Raw genomic sequence first — 15,267 nt, 5'->3', positions numbered from 1 at the left:
CTGAGGTCATGATAGGTGCTATACAAATGCAAGTTCTTTTTTTTCCCCCTGTGAATTGATAGCAAAGCAGAGCTCAATCCAACATCCTACAGCTTCTGAACAATACAGACTTGTCCAACCCCTTGGTTGTCTCCTGCTGTCTTCCTTTTTGGCTCACTCTCATGTCTCTCCACCATTTTTCCGTCTACCTCTTTCTGTCTTTATGTTTCATTCTTGTCTCATTTTTGGGGGTTGTCCCATTTCTTGTCGGTTTAAACGGCTGTGTGTGAAAGCAAATTCACCTCAGTCTTCCTGCTTCGTTCTCATCAGGTCAATTAAGTCCCAACTCTGGCTCCCTCTCAGGTCCACCAATTCTTGAATTGCCTACATCTCCACACTGGTTTCCCTCCATACTTAAAAAAAAATACATTTTTATATAACGGAAAAGTCAGTACAGAGGTTGAAAAGTGTAGAAGAGAAGATGAGGTATACTATGGAATAGTGATTAGATGACACCAAACTTGGGTTTCGTAAGTTTGTAGGTTGTAGGAGGAAGGGAAGATTGATGGTTCTTTGGAGATTGGAAGGTTAAGTCTAAGTTAAGATATTGGCCAGCAATCATGTGATAATATGCTTTAGCATCCATTTTGAAATCATGAGTGCAATTTCAAACAAAGTCGGTTTAAGTTAGGCTAAGTTTTATTTGATTGAGAGCAGTCTCATCTACCTGGTCAAGGTCACTGATTTACAGTGATGTAAGGAGTTTAATTCTGTTATCACATGGGATTTGGGTTTTTTTTCTAGGGTTTGGGGGTCACATTCCACAATTCCACCCATTTTACCATGAAAATCACAAACTAGTGGCTTTGACCGTAGAGGTACAGAATTATCATTTCAGCTTTAAGATTGTATGACTGATATGTGATCCATTTTGTCAGCTAGTTCCACCATCTAGTAAATAATACTCTCTTCCTCAAAAAGCTGTTGAGGCTAGGAAAATTGAAAATTTCAAAACTGAGCCTCAACAGCTTTTTGGAGAAGAGAGTTCTAGATTTCCACTACCCTTTGGGTCACTTTATGCCCAAAGTAGTAGAGCAATCAGGGAAGGGGAACCCTGGCTATTTTATCCCCTCCTTAGTCCAAGGATATTGAGGCCATCTGCAATCGCCCCAGTAACACTCCAGCTGAGAGTAGCTAACTCAATGTAAACAAAGGATTGAGATCTTCCAATTCTTCAACACAGAGCAATCCACTTACCCACTGAGATATCAGGAAGCCTTTTTTAAAAAAAATTTTTCCATACTACCATGTTAGAAACATAGCAATCGCTAGATGAGAAAAGACCAAGGTCCATTTGGTTCGCCTTCTACCATCCTGGTAGTTGCATACAACAATAATGGAGTTGTTGACTAATCACAGCAATCAATCTCTGTCAATTAGTCTACAACAGACCCAGCAATGAACATAAGAACATAAGAAATAGGAGCAGGAGTAGGCCATATGGCCCCTCGAGCCTGCTCTGCCATTCAATCAGATCATGGCTGATCTTCGACCTCAACTCCGCTTTCCTGCCCGATCCCCACATCCCTTGATTCTCCTAGAGTCCAAAAATCTATCCATCTCAGCCTTGAATACATTCAATAGCTCAGCATCCACAGCCCTCTGGGGTAGAGAATTCCAAAGATTCACAACCCTCTGCATGAAGAAATTCCTCCTCATCTCAGTCTTGAATGGCCGACCCCTTATCCTACGACTATGCCTCCTAGTTCTAGACTCTCTAGCCAGGGGAAACAATCTCTCAGCATCTACCCTGTCAAGCCCCCTCAGAATCTTATACATTTACATGAGATCACCCCTCGTTCTTCTAAACTCCAGAGAGTATAGGCCCATTCTACTCAACCTCTCTTCATAGGACAACCCTCTCATCCCAGGAATTAATCTAGTGAACCTTCACTGCACCGTCTCCAAGGCAAGTATATCCTTCCTTAGATAAGGAGATCAAAACTATATGCAGTACACCAGATGAAGTCTCACCAAAGCCTTGTACAACTGTAATAAGACTTCCTTACTCTTGTACTCCAACCTCCTTGCAATAATGGCCAGCTTGTCATTTGCCTTCCTAATTGCCTGCCAAACCCGCATATTAACTTTATGTGTTTCTTGTACGAGGACACCCAAGTCTCTCTGAACACTAACATTTAATAGTTTCTCACCATTCAAATTCTTCCTACCAAAGTGAATAACTTCACATTTCCCCATATTATACTCCATCTGCCACCTTCTTGCCCATTCACTTAATCTGCCTATACCCCTTTGCAGACTCTTTGTGTCCTCCTCACAGCTTGCTTTGCCACCTAGCTTTGTATCGTCAGCAAACTTGGATACATTATACTCGGTCCTTTCATCTAAGTCATTAATATAGGTTATAAATAGCTGAGGCCCAAGCACCGATCCTTGCGGCATCCCACTAGTTACAGCCTGCCAACCTGAAAATGGCCTGTTTATTCCTACTCTCTGTTTTCTGTCCGTTAACCAATCCTCTATCCATGCTAATATATTACCCCCAACCCCATGAGCCTTTACCTTGTGTAACAACCTTTTATGTGGCACCTTATCAAATGCCATTTGAAAATCCAAATATACTACATCCTTTATCTACCCTGCTGGTTACATCCTCAAAAAACTCTAATAAGTTTGTCAAACATGATTTCCCTTTCATAAAACCATGTTGACTCTGCCTAATCATATTATGATTTTCTAAGTGCCCTGTTACCACTTCCTTAATACTGGATTCCAGCATTTTCCCAACGACTGATGTCAGGCTAACTGGCCTGTAGTTCCCTGTTTTCTCTCTCCCTCCCTTCTTGAATAACGGGTTAACATTTGTCACCTTACAGTCCACTGGGACCGTTCCAGAATCTAGAGAATTTTGGAAGATCATAACCAATGCATCCACTATGTCTGCAGCCACCTCTTTTAGAACCCTAGGATGTAGGCCATCAGGTCCAGGGGATTTGTCGGCTTTCAATCCCATTAGTTTGTCCATTACTTTTTCTCTAGTGATATTAATTGTTTTACCCCTTGGTTCCCTACTATTTTTGGTATGCTTCTTATGTCTTCGACTGTGAAGACAGATACAAAATATTTGTTTAACACATCTGCCATTTCCTGATTCCCCATTATAATTTCTCTTGTCTCAGCCTTTAAGGGACCAACGTTTACTTTTGCTACTCTCTTCCTTTTTACATCCTTGTAGAAGCTCTTACAATCTGTTTTATTATTTCTTGCTAGTTTACTTTCATATTCTATTTTCTCCCTTTTTATCAATTTTTTTGGTAGTCCTTTGTTGGTTTCTAAAACTCTCCCAATCCCTAGGCTTACCACTCTTCTTGGCAACATTATAGGCCTCTTCTTTCAATCTAACACTCTCCTTAATTTCTTTAGTCAGCCACGGGTGGATCACTTTTCCTGTGGAGTTTTTATTTCTTCCTGAGTACAAGGGCAAGGAAAACCCCGGAGGTGGAGCGCCTTGGGAACCATGGTTACCTTTTTCCTCCCAAGCACATTACACTTACCACTTGTCCTGTCTCAGATTACTCAAATACTATTGTTAATTGTATGATTTATATCAATGAGTGTTAATTGTATTCAGGTGGTGGGTATCAATTGGGGACTCTCTTGTATCCTTTTTAATAGGAGAGCTTAGCTAGGGTGTGGTGTGTGTGTATAAGGGGAATCTCTGTCAATAAAGGCTTGGAAACAACTAAAGACCAGGCTCTAATATTCTATCCTTCAACACTGGGCTATCCAATTTTAACAACTGCATCCCAAAATGTTATGTTCTTGAACTGGGTATGAGCTTTACATTGAACCAGTTCAGATTCAACTATATTTGCCCCTTTTTAAAAGGAAAAGTGCTGGGTGTGTGTACGGCGGCCAACGATTGGACGTGACTATTGTTCTCATCTCTGTTGCTTTAACCTGACCCAGATCCTATAGAGTGAGTTACGTAAAGCAACACTGACAGAATTTTAGGATTTACTCAGGTAAATGCATAGAACTTGCATAATGTCAATGCACTCAGGGACATCTGAAACATCTTTGCTCAATTTTCGACCTCCTAACCTATGATTAATTTAAGATGGCACAACGGCATGTTCTAATTAAACCTGACATCACATCACCTCTGCACAGCCGACCTCCCAGTGACGAGGGATCAGATCCGATTGCTTATATCCTGTGGCTTCAGGGCAAAGTATTTCAAGCAAATTGCATAATCCATTTGCAGCAGAGGATTGTGCGGTCACTGCCACATGAGCTTTAGAAACTTTTAAACTACTTTCAGTTTATTCAGCGAGGTGTTCCCCCAGTGGGCACAGTAAGTCTAAACAGTGAGTAGCTGCAGGCTACAGGCCAGGAAGTTCTTAGTTTTGATCTCTCAGTCTGTACTGAGTTACCTGGTCTCAGCTGAGGCAGTAGTCGAGGTTGCTCTCAGTGCCCTTGGATTCGGGAGACTAATGATGCCCATTGCTGATTGCAATTTAGTGGGCCTTTCGTGGAACTGCATGTGTGTTGATCTCAGGAGACCAAAGGATCCGACCCAGTCGTGAGTCTGGATAGGGAGCGTTGACAGGCTATTTGGCTGTAGTGGCCAAGGCAATTGTAGCATCCTGATTGCTGCCCTGACAGAAACCAGCTAACTGAGCGCAGAATGAGAAATCAAACGCGGAAACATTGTCTGTATGGCTCAGTGTCACACCAGCCAACGAGCTATTGGAAGACCTGAAGTATCCTTCTCCCTTCTCTTTCCAAGTGGTGTGTGTGTGTGTATAAAGGAGCACAATCTGTCCTACCATCTTCGAATCATAGAATCATACAGCACAGAAGGAGGCCATTCTGCCCATCGTGCCTGTGTCGGCTCTTTGAAAGGGCTATCCAATTAGTCCCACTCCCCCCTTGCTCTTTCCCCATAGCCCGGTAATGTTTTCCCCCTTAACTCTCCATTTTTTTCCAATCCGTTGTTTTTTTTTTATTTGATCAGTTTCACTGTTGCCTCCATTTTTTTTTGTTTAAAGACTTTTCTTCCCAGCTGTCCATCCTCTTGTACGATTGATTCGAGCACTGCCAGACCGGTAAAACTTCAGCCTCCGGGTATAAATAGGCTTCCCACCTTCTGCCAAATCTATCTGGTTAAATCCCCAGCGGCAGAGACATACTCCGAACAGACCCAATCCGACGTACAACAAGGAGAAGCTCACTATTTCAAATCTGCTGCAGCTCATCACAAGCGGGATTCCCCCGACAGGCTGGCCGGGAGATTGGGAGGGGTGTCACATTCCGCAGGGCCAGGGAGGATTTTCCAGTTTATGAATCAAAATGCAATCTCAGACCGCCCGTTAAATTGTTCGGAACAATCAAGACTTTTAGACGATTGCTCCATTTATATTTGCCTCGCCGGAAGGCAAGGCCGTAAATTGGAAACCGAAAGTTACCCCAAGTCAGTCTGATGTGTCTCTCCTCTCGGCTCCCCACTCAACATACAAAGGAATCAGTATGTGCTTGCACACATCAGCAAAATGGCAACAGAATGAAAAGACATTTGAATCGAGGGTAGGAATTGCCTCCGACGACTCTGAATCAAGCATTTGCACCTTTCTACTTCCCTACGCGCACAGGTCACTAACCAATAGAATATGCTCCCATTGCAACTCGCAGGTGGGTCTAAAAGATCCTATTTTGAAGAAAATCATAGGAGTCCTGGCCAATATTTATCATTCAACCAACATCACTAAAAACAGATTATCTGGTCATTATCTCATTGCTGTTTGAGGGACCTCGTTCTGCGCAATTTGGCTGCTGTGTTTCCTACATTACAACATTTCAAAAAGTACTTCATTAGTTGTAAAGCATTTTGGGGCATCCTGAGGCCGTGAAAACAGTTATATAAATGCAAGCTCGCTCTTTCTACATCATTATAAAACCTTTCATTTTTATTTAAGTAGCCAGCTGCAGTGAGGACACAAGACAGCCACTTGGAAAGCTGATGCCTTCCTTAACTTGCAGGTCAAGTACACGAGCAATTCTGTGACTTCCTAGGATCCTTGCAACACTCATCTCCTCTCGTTATACATCTGTTAGTTATACGTCCCGCACACGATATTCAGTGGTATTGAAGTCAATTGAACGGAACATCGGACGGGACATATAAACAGGCGCCAGATGTGATACCACCCGTTTCACATCCTCGCCTGGGTCGAATTTCACCCCACATAAGGTTTCCTGAGTAACAAGTGTTAGGGGAAACATTTGAGAAATCATGGACCAAAAGTGGTCTTTCATAAGTAATATCAAATGAAACCTTACTCACTCCACTCTGAAAGTTGATGCAACAGGACCAAACTCCGCTGGCATTACTTCATTGGCATTAGTCCCCTGGCATGACTCCCCTGATTTGACTCCGCTGGACGTGCAGTGCAAACCCTGTTTACACACGTGAATGGGATTTTCCGACACACTTCTGGTGAAGTAACGCTGGCAGAACGGGAGCAGGAGCAGCTCCGCGGAACACCCTGGCCCTTGTGTTTCAGGTCACACACTGTGACACTGCAATAAACACTAATATTACAGTTATAAACACACCCAACATCAGGAATATCTATATTACTGTAATATTAACTCTAAACTAAAAATCATTTAAAATGCAATTTTACAAAAATGAAAGACTTTAAATGAAAGAAATTGAACAATTTACCTGTGCTTGCGCCGTTCTTCCTTTTTCATATTTCATTCTTTCATATTTCATCTTGATCCTATTTTTAAAATTTTAATTCTCACTTTATCCTTTTCCACCTACACTCATGCTATTTTAGCTCTACTCTAACCCTCTTTTTATTTCTTCATTTTAATGTTTCAGATCTTTCACTCTTTCTTCCTTGACCTCCCCACTTTGAATGTGGACGCAACTTATTTTTTTTCCAAAAAGTTTTCTCATTGGCTGGCAACGTGCTTTAGGGGCTGGTTTTCCAACCAACGGAGACCCAGGAAGTTCTTGTCACTCTAAGTGAGCTCATTGGCTCCCCCTACAGCTTGCTGATGGCCAGAGGGGAACTTTAGTCGAAAGCACTTGGACAATTAAAATGTAAAGTGAAGTACAACTGCATGACTCCCTGAGCTGAGGTACAGGGGAGCATTTGCAGTTGTTCATTTTGATCAATTTGCCTGGGTAGGTGCAGCTCCAACAACACTCAAGAAGCTGGACACCATCCAGGACAAAACAGTCCACTTGATCGGCAGCTGATCGACTGGCTTAACCATCCACTCCCTCCACCACCAGCGCACCATGGCTGCAGTGTACACTATCCGTAGGACGCACTGCAGCAAACTCACCAAGGCTTCTTTAACAGCACCTCCCAAACCTGTGACCTCCACCACCTAGAAGGACAAGGGCAACAGGTGCATGGGAACAACACCACCTGCACGTTCCCCTTCAAGTCACACACCATCCCGACTTGGAAATATATCGACCGTTCCTTCATCGATGCTGGGTCAAAATCCTGGAACTCCCTATCTAACAGCACTGTGGGAGAACCTTCACCACACGGACTGCAGTGGTTCAAGAAGGCGGCTCACCACCACCTTCTCAAGGGCAACCAGGGATGGGCAATAAATGCCGGCCTTGCCACTGATGCCCACCTCCCCAGAATAAATAAAGAAAACAGGAAGTAATTATGCATTATTACATCAGGGGAAACTAGATCGACCTTTCACCTTCATTTTTTCCAAAACGTTCCATATTTACTTGATTATTTCAAAATGTTGGATGGTATAAGCGTAACTGACAACTTGGGAGCCAATGGATATTCAAGCTAATTTACCTTGTATCAGGAGGAAGTGTGTAACCACTTTGCCCTTTGTACTTATTATTATTATTATTATTGAGAATGCCATGTGAACGACCCAGGCCCATAGTGCAGGACAACAGAATGGTTGAAAAGAGTAGAATAGAGGACAAGGTGAGTTGAGATGTTAACTGTGGGTTTAAGAACCCATAGATTGTATGAAGAATGAAAGACTAAGAGATGCACGGGCTTAGATCCTGGAAAGAATGGTTATAGATTAGGTGACAATGTGAGGAGCTTTGATAATCTTGATGGGTCTTAATAAGACCGTTCCATCTGCCTGATGTAACTCTGACAATCACTTTTCCCTGTCTCATCATCTGCTTGTCAGTAATTGTGTGCATCTGGCAGTAGTTCATTCAATTATTTTAATCTTGTGCACGCTGAATAGCACTCGGAGCAGAGAGAAAAAAAATTCATGGCAACTCAGGAGGATCAAGTAAGTGAGCACAGACCAGAGGAAGCAGAAATAGTCACAGCACAAGAATGAAATGGAAAGAAGTGTATCGTTCTTCAATCACTAGAACTTTTACTGGTCAATAAACTTCTGGTAATCAAACTCGCATTGTGTTCTTTTGTATTTTTGTTTAATTTTACAGCCCCTTGATTTCATATCACTCACCCTTTGGTACTTGATTTTACACCACCCTGATTTCATATTCACTGGCTGAACATGATGTTCGAAGGTGTGGAAAAAGTTTAACCCTGAGCACTACCTCCAAGTAAAAGTGGACAGTAGTACAAGGAGTCAAATTTCAGACTGATATCAGAAAGTCCTTCATGGACAGAATGGACTTCTGGACTGGGCAGTGGAAGCAAGACTTTCATTTAAGACAGTGAGATGCTGATGGGGAGACTTCAGGTTTTGCTAAATGTTTGAGCTAAGGTGGACAAATGGCCTTCTACATCTGTATTTCTGTTGTGAATTAACACCATTGATTCCAGTGGCACGTTGACTAAATACACAGCCCAGTTTAGTGAACAGCTTCAGCTGGCAGAAACAATGGGGGTAATTTTGACTTCGGGCGATAGCGCAAAACAGATGGTATTGGATTAGCCACCCGATATACATCTCTCCCGTTGACTTCAGTGGAAATGAAAATCAGGCCAACTTCTCGAATTTTCCTTGTTCTCTAGTCTACTCTTTTCAACCTTACTGCTGAGAGGCTGTTTCCCCTGGCTCAAGGGTCTAGAACTAGGAGGCACAGTCTCAGGATAAGGGATCGGCCATTTAAGACTGAGATGAGGAGGCGTTGTGAATATTTGGAATTCTCTACCCCAGAGGGCTGTGGATGCCCCGTCATTCAGTATATTCAAGGCTGAGATGGATAGATTTTTGGACTCTAAGGGAATCAAGGGATATGTGGATCGGGCGGGAAAGTGGAGCGGAGGTCGAAGATCAGCCATGATCTTATCGAACGGCGGAGCAAGCTCGAGGGGCCCTATGGCCTACTCCTGCTCCTATTTCTTACGCTCTTATGTTCTATTGTCCTAAACTGTTGTGTCAGCTGTGGCTCCGAGGTAGCACACTCACCTCTGAGTCAGACAGTTGTGGGTTCAAGCCTCCCTCCAGAGACTTGAGCACATAATCTAAGGTTATGAAGAGCAGGGGAGTTCTCCTGATGTTCTGGCCAATGTTTATCCCTCAACCAACATCAATAAAACAGATTAACTCATTGCCCTTTATGGGAGCACACCATGTTTCCTACATTACAACAGTGGCTACATTTCAAAAGTATTTCATCGCTTATAAAGCGCTTTGGGATGTCATGAAAGGTGCTATATAAATGCAAGTTTTTTCTTCCTTTGTTTTTTGACTTTTATTTTGTCTCCTGTTGGTTTAAGGTGAACCCTCGAGGGGAAAGAAGTGGGCAAGGGACTAGAGTACTGCTGGTGCTTGTGGGACTGTAAGAGTCCCCACCTTCAGGGGAGGAGGAGAGAAAATTGGAGGGAAAAGAAGGAAATCTCAACCGCTCTCCAGAGGAATTGAGTCTAATAAAATACTGAGTGCATGGTAGCGCTCAGTGAAGCCTGACTGTTTATTGACCCCGTCATGTTGACTCTAGAAATACTAATGACTGTTGGAAAGCTAAATCAATCTTTCAGTACATCAGCTGAACATGATCGAGGGTGCACGGAAACTGACTGGGACTGTCCACTTGTCAACATCACTCGCGACTGCGCCTTGGATTTCAAGTCCCTCCGTGCTCCCTGCGGCCTAATGGCTGCCACTTGACGTTCCAGGTAAAGAGTTTTAGTGCAGCCCGTGATCTGTTACGCCATGTATACCCGCTGTATTATTCTGCTGCTAAGGTGGAGCTGCGTGTGAGCTGGTCAGTTCCTGTAAGGCCACAGGCTCTAATTGCTGAATATAGGCACATCCTGAGGTTCACCGGTGGGCATGTTTCTCTGCAGATTGGCAACTGCTTGTAAAATCGCCAACCCCTTCCCGCCGTCAGAAGTAACTAGCAGGCAAAAGTTTTTTTATCCCCGTAAAGGCACAGAAATTTGCTTTGGTGACAAGATACACTTCAAAGGTGTTAGGTATCAGCTGTGGCAGAAGGTTGTAGGTTCATAGACCCACTCCAGAAACCTAAGCACATAAAGTCGGCTGACACTCCCAGTGCAGTATTGAAGGAGTGCTGCACTGTCAGAGGTGCTGTCTTTTGGATGAGATATTAAACTGAGGCCCCATCTGCCCTTTCAGGTGGTGTAAAATATCCCATGGCACTATTTCAAAGAGCAGGGGAGTTATCCTCAGTGTCCTTGCCAATATACATCCCTCAACCTACAGATTATCTGGTTATTATCACATTGTTGTTTGTGGGATCTTGCTGTGTGCAAATTGGCTCCTGCGTTTCCTACATTACAATAGTGACTACACTTCAAAAAGTACCTCATTGGATGTGAAGCACTTTGGGACGTCGTGAAAGGTGTTATATAAATGCAAGTCTTGCTTACTTTCTTTTCTTTCGAAGTTTTTGTAGATGGATGTCGCTCTCCTTAAGTACTAACCTAGGAATACAGGAATGTGGACCAGACCATAGAAATCCATCTAGATGGTCCCAAAATTCAAGATAGCAGGGCTAAATTCTATCTTTGACAAGCCTCAATTACTTCTGTGTATCTGACTCAGCGTCCGGGCCCACCCAACAATAATGGGGATTTGGGCAAGGTATCTGAGGCCAATCGATGACGTGGAACGGTTCATCAAGGGGTCAGCGCCTTCAGGAAAGGGGGAGAGGCAAGGTTGACAACTCTGGTTGGACGTATCCTAGGAGGTTTCATCATATGACCTCCACCTCCAAACGCCCCGCCCCCACGCTCCCACCATTGGTCGCCCAACGCATCCATCCTCGCAATGCCCCGCCTTCCCATGCCCATACCCGATTGAATGATTCTTCACTGTCAGTCAAATAGCCTTTCCACCCTGTCCCCCATCTGATTTTTATAACTAATAAATAAGTGTTCAAAGAAAATGGGAAAAAAAAATCACAATTTTTTTTTTCTATGGCCCTATGTTTTTTTTCTCTCCTGGGTTTTGCTCACAAGTGTCCTGGAGATTAATCTTCAATTCCTGGAGACTCCAGAACAATCCTGGAAGGTTGCAACCCGAGGGAGAGGTGCAAATCCCAGGTGAAGGGTCAGTGTCCATAATGCAAGGCTGGGAAGAGCGAGAGAGATGAGATAAATCGGGAAGCAGCTTAAATTTAAAAAAAAATGTGAAAGCAATTTCCCAGCATCAACATCTTTCACCCCATTTGAATCCAAAATTCACCGACAAAAGTCAAAGGGATGTTAGCCGGCTGATTTATAATTGTTCTCTTTAAAAAAGGGTCCTGATGGTGAGACTCTCGTTGGGAAATTCATGAGGTAATTCTCCCAATCGGCCGTCGTAACTTCGCTGGAAGTTCTGCGGGAACCCCGTCCACATGACCGGGGATTCTGCCAATCTTCCACCAGAGGCCGATCGGGAGAATTCTTCAAGCAAATTCCTGGCGCCTATTTTTAAATTTATACCATGAAATGCTCGCACGGATTTTTCTAATTACATTTCATAATAGTTTTATTCTTGCATTTTATTTTAAACCCAGAAAATTATTTTCACAGATGTTTTCTGGAAGTTGGATGGATGGAGTCTGAAAGCTGAAGCGATTTTTCAGAGTGTTACAGGGAGGCCAAGATCTTGCAATCTAAGAATATTTGACGTTACACTGACAAGCAATTCACAGTAAGTGGGACTGGGAAGGATGATGGGACAGACATCAACAATTGCCACCATTTCGTGCTTCTGTCACCTCTCCCTGATTTGATAAATTAAACCATGTTTAATGGGCTTTTCAACAGTGCCCAGCCTCCGCGCACGGTCCTGTGAATGGATCTATACAACAATCCTGACCCCTGGTGGTTAACCAATGGAGGTTTCGCACAAAACATATTTCTCACCAGTTAAAGTACTGAGCATGGTTAACATTAACACTTATGCACAATTAGGCCTGGCTAATTATTTTATTCTTAGGAACATAGAGGCAGGAGTAGGCCATTCAGTCCCTCGAGCCTGTTCTGCCATTCATCCTAACTCCATCCACCCACTTGGGCTCCGTATCCCTTAATACCCTGGGCTAGCAAAAATCTGTCGATCTCAGATTTAAAACTATTACTTGAGCGAGCATCTACTGCTTTTTGTGGGAGAGAGTTCCACACTTCTACTACCCTTTGCGTCAAGAAGCGTCTCCTAACTACTCTCCTGAATGGCCTGGCTCTGATTTTAAGATTATGTCCCCTTGTCCTAGACTCTCCCATCAGCGGAAAAAGTTTCTCTCTATCTACCCTATCAATTCCTTTCAAAATCCTAAAAATCTCAATCAAATCGCCCCTTAACCTTCTATATTCCAGGGAATACAAGCCTAGTTTATATTAATTTAACCCTTGGAGCCCTGGTATTCTTAGAGTATGAAGGCTATTTTTGAACTGCCCAATATTAACTGCCCAATTAAATCTTTTACGTTTTGAACTTTTTCTAAATTCTGTTACATACTCACTGGAAGGGAAATTGTTGATCACAAGTTGAAGGCACCAACAGTCAATGGGTAAACCACTGAGTCATAAGGGCAAAAAGCTCCTTGGGTTCATTCTCAATCTGTGCTGGGTTAACTGATCTGAGCCCGACAGAAGTAGTGGCACTAAAATTGTCCTCAGTACCCTTGGGATGGGTTGGGGGAGGGGGAAGATAAATAGGCCTCATGCTCCTGATCGCTATCCAGTGACCTTTACCAGAAAATGTGTCCTGCAAAGTGGCTAATTTTTTTCCCTCTTTAAGCCAGGGGCCACAGGTAACTCAGCTCAGATCCAAGCGAAGGCTAAACTTGGATCTTCCTGCTCTGTGAGACTCAACTATTCACTAGATAAACTCGTGCGGCCATGAGGAGACTCGGACTCTGGTGTAACATTCAAAAGAAACCAGAATGGAGCAACAATGATGTACTCAAAACTGATTCATGAAAGTGATAGGCTTCAAAATGATTTACTTAAAACCTGTACCTAAGCAATGCCACAGAGATCTGCTAGTAGTTAATAAATACGAACATTGCTTTTAGAATGGAGACACCGTAATTACCTTTTATTTTGAGAATGCTGTGTCTCAGATCTCAAACTGTAGTGTAGTTTCAATTGACACTTCACAACATTGAAGAACAAAGTGGGAATGAATAATCCAAATACCATTATTAATATAACCATTATCAGCACCATTGAGAAAAATGGAGCTTACTCTCCAATAAATAGCTGCTCTGGTAATTAAGTACCTAGGCAATGCACTCTACACATTCGCTTGTTCAATAGAAACACTGTTTTTAAAAGCTTTCATGTCACATGCTGACAAGCACAAGAGGCTGTGGAGCATCATATTCAGTCTAATTTGACAGACCAATCCCAATCCTCTCTGAGTGGGGGCAAAACAGCATCGGTTTATTTAATATGCCCAGGCACCCGTTTGCTTACACGCAAGTGTCTACGGACTGTTAGTTTCTGACAAGACCAAGCCCGCTGACCTTCACGTTATGAATTGCTTTCATATTCTTCATTTGTACCAAATGATTCACTTGCAGAAAGTGCCAGAATAAGCTGATGTGTGAATGCTGTTTTGCAATTCCCTTCAGTGCTGGCTACATGAAATGTCCTCATTCATTTTCACACCTAATTTACCAACTTCACATTGAAGCATATACAAGCAAACAAAGCAGTAAAATTAAATAAAGACAGAAAATGCTGGAAAACACTCAGCAGGTCCGGTAGCATTTACGGCGAGAGAAACAGAGTTAACATTTCAGGTCGATGACCTTTAGCAGTTCTGATGGCACACAATTCAGTGGTACAAATGATAAGTGCTGTCAAATCTTACCCTTCCTGTGCTGCACTGTCTCCTAGACACTCCCAAGGTGATGGTCTGTCTGCAGGGGAGTCCTGGGCTTTCCATTGGACAACAGCTAAAGTCAAAATAACACTGCAGAATCTAATGGACTGCGTGACATTGAAGTGTCACAAGGTAATGGCATGAAGATGCCTTGTATCTATCCACCGGTGCCTGCCTCACCCCTCAGGTTACCTGTGTACGGCTACTTTGCACTCAGCTTGCACACTGAATAATCCAGTTTCCACCACGACAGAGAGCATCAGTGCACGTGTGTCGGTATGGACACAATGTACAGATTGTAAACAACTTGGCTCACTGGGTAAGCAGTCTGACCTCTGAGCCAGAACGGTCGTGGGTTCAAGTTCCACTCCAAAGGAAGAAGTTCCACTCCAGAGGAAGAAGTTGCAGAAGTAGAGAGGAGCGAGGGTGTGGAAAGACTTGGACGGGAGGAAGAGGATTTTTTAAGTTCAATGCGCTGAGGGATGGGGAGCCAGTAGAGGTTGGCGAGGTCAGGAGTAACGGGTGTAAGAACTTTGTGCTGGGTTGGGACACGGGTCACGGGAGGTCTGGGTGAGTGTCGAGTGGAGCTGGGGAGGCCGACGAGGAAAGATTCGGAGAGAACAAGCCTGGAGTTGATGGTATTACAAAAACTGCCAATCATTAAATCCCACAGATGGACTGAAAACAGTGAAGCAGCCATAAAAATGAGCCAGTGTAAGCTGAATTCAAAGTAATAAATGACTTGAAGCTGATTGTAATGGGTAGGATCTACAACAGTTGAATCCTATCTGTCCTCATAATGATAGTCAGATGAATCTCCCAGCAACAGCGAGCTGGGCTGACAGTGAGTGGCACTTTGGTAATTACCCTGGACTTGCTTTCTCCCATTTCTTCTTTCACTGGAGATATTACAGCATCACTGTGCACTTCCTTCATGCAGTTGTGATATAGCTTCATTAACAATGAAGCAGAGTTGTC

The sequence above is a fragment of the Heptranchias perlo genome, chromosome 33, assembly GCF_035084215.1.
Source record: "Heptranchias perlo isolate sHepPer1 chromosome 33, sHepPer1.hap1, whole genome shotgun sequence".
NCBI classification, from domain to species: domain Eukaryota; kingdom Metazoa; phylum Chordata; class Chondrichthyes; order Hexanchiformes; family Hexanchidae; genus Heptranchias; species Heptranchias perlo.
This window is presented reverse-complemented; position numbering follows the sequence as displayed.